The sequence below is a fragment of the Pteropus vampyrus genome, unplaced genomic scaffold (assembly GCF_000151845.1).
Source record: "Pteropus vampyrus isolate Shadow unplaced genomic scaffold, Pvam_2.0 Scaffold4, whole genome shotgun sequence".
NCBI classification, from domain to species: Eukaryota; Metazoa; Chordata; class Mammalia; order Chiroptera; family Pteropodidae; genus Pteropus; species Pteropus vampyrus.
The window spans coordinates 17,540,353-17,542,886 of NW_011888785.1; the positions used below are offsets into that span (position 1 = coordinate 17,540,353).

A 2,534-nucleotide genomic window follows, 5' to 3' on the forward strand; every position below is an offset into this window, starting at 1 on the left:
AATTCCATCTCCTCTCTTGATTATTCCTAACTCGTCCAAGGAGAATGCAGGTAATACCAGCTTTGTGAAATCTTTCCCAACAACTCCAGCACTGTTTGAACCCTTTCTTTAAACTCCTACTGCTCTTATATTGAGTTATATAAAATGTTTTATTTAATTAGAGCAACCGTTATTGTTGCAAATTATTGTTTTCACGACTGAGTTTTCTAGCTAATGAAAGCACTGAAATTTCTTCATTTTTATATATTTTGTATGAAATATTTCTGTCAAATATAAACAGCATCCCTGCCTAATTAAAGACTACAGAACATACTTAAAGCTATTGATGATTCAGAATCATTATTACGAATGTCAAATATTATATAATGCTACAATATAGTACATACCAGGTATATAAGGCTCTACGTAAGCATTCTTCTGTCTGAATTCACTTTTTTTTCTCAGTATCTTTTCTTGATAATAAGCTTTTTGGTGTCATCTTCTCCTCTGTAGCCCATATTTCTGTCTTTATAATAAAACTACATTTTCTATTCTAACCATTTAGGGTGGAATGAATTTTCCTTGTTGGTGGCAAGTACACCGCAGAGCAATCAAGGCAGCACACCATCTTAATTTCTAAGGACTTGAGCCAATTTATCTGAGCCTCCATTCACATCAGGAGAATTACTTTTAATATTTTCCAACCCTGGGGTATCCTTTTATGTCATTTTGACATTCAGATAGAAAGGGTAAACGAATGCAGTAACATTGAGGTTTTTTTCCTATTTCCTTGGTCTCTATTTGGATCTGGATTTACTATAAATTTTCTGTTGTTTTATAATATTTTTTTCCTTTTCTTCAGTGTGAGGAGTATCAAAATATCTTTTGAATATTTGCCATAAAATAGGTACATTCTAGATGATGAAAGAGAATAATGCTTTATGTTTATGTGCTTTATCATGTAGAAGGATTCTTGTGCATTATCAATTTAAGCCTCATAATCATACTACATGGGAATTTCTGATACTTTTGTTTTACAGATGAATAAATGGAAGTTTAGAGAGAGAAAGAACTTAATCTGCTGGTAAGTGGGTTTCAAACTCAAGTCTTCTGACCCCTATTCCAGTGTATCCTCACTACTACTTCTCTCTTTGAGCAAGACATTGTGCTAGACTTCAAAAAGCTTCTTACCTACTCAGAGTGGATAAAATGAACACAGAATAACTACATAATTAGAATGTGACAAGTGCTCTGTCAATGTGTGGCAGTGCAGTAGAAATTCAAAAGGAATGGTGTGTGTGTCAGTGTCTGAGTGCTTGCCCAAAGCAAAACATATAAGATGGTCATTGACATTTATAAGAAAGGTGTATCCTAAGAAATCGGCCTCAATATGTGTAATATTTGAAAAAACAGATATGAAGTAGAATAAGATGGCAGACAAAGCCATACATTGAATGAACAAATAGTTGTACAGTTCGACTTATAAAAAGTACACAGAGGGGATTTGTTAGTGGTGAGTAGGGACTTACGGTATAAATCCAGGAGGGCTATGGTTACCATGCTGAGGATTATGTCCTGAAAACTGTTTTCTCTTTACGGGAGACTTGGTTTAATTGTGAGGAATGGAACTAGATATAATGTTATAATGAATTTACTTTCTTAGATGAAGAAAAGGTGGGATTGACATGTAAGCTTTTTGAGTAAGAGTCAGATATTGATTAATTGTTCTTGATTATGATGTTCCAGGCAGCAACAATTTATATGCTCATGCATGGGGAGTTTAGAAATTTCTATGTATTTGTGTGATCTGGTGCTCTTGTTTTCACTTCAGATACAGATTCTTTAAAATAATCACTGGAGAAGAGATCAGTGCTATAAAGACCACTTACTGAGATTTTAATTAAAGATAATGTATTTATGCACCAAGAAGAAAGTTATTAGAAATTATTAATAGAATAATTTTAAACTTCATGGGATGAATTTTATATTTTCAATAACTTATCTTTAATGTGGGTGAAGTTTACACCATTTTCACTTTCTTTTTTAATCTAAAGCTTTGGTAATGCTTTCTTCCCCTCCGCCTCCCCGCCATGACCCCCACCGAAACAATGATTGTATTGACCAACTACTGATTTAAAAAACTTGTCTCTTTAAGACAGATCATTAAAATTAGCTACTTGACTGGCTACTTGGTTGATCAGGTAAAACGACCTCTTTAGTCCCTTATAGGAAAAAATCTACAATATCTGTAGTATAATTAACCCTTTTTCTTCCTCTCCATTTTAGTGGATGCAGTTGGTATTTGCCTTTGTCTTATTTCCTTAAGACTTTCAGGATTAAGCCATTCCTAGCAAAGAAATGAAAGCAAAAATCATCCCATTCCTCAATGAATTCAAGTGAAAACTGGTAATAAGTTGACATATAAGCCTAGCACACTGGGTAAGAACCAACTGGGATTGGTAAAAACAGCCCATGTGATGGTGAATACTTTTTTGCCGTGTTGAGTTCAAGCTAGAAAGATACTCTTAAAGTATTTTGATGCAGTTTTTTTTTTT

General features: G+C 33.7%; 1 long non-coding RNA gene across 1 annotated transcript in view; it reads left to right on the top strand.

Moving 5' to 3' along the window:
• The window catches only part of LOC111742786, a 251,542-nt gene that overhangs the window by 163,452 nt on the left and 85,556 nt on the right, over window positions 1–2,534 (top strand). Inside the window, exon 4 of the long non-coding RNA XR_002781468.1 lies at window positions 1,020–1,063. This is a non-coding gene — a long non-coding RNA (uncharacterized LOC111742786). The remainder of the gene's footprint in view (window positions 1–1,019; window positions 1,064–2,534) is intronic.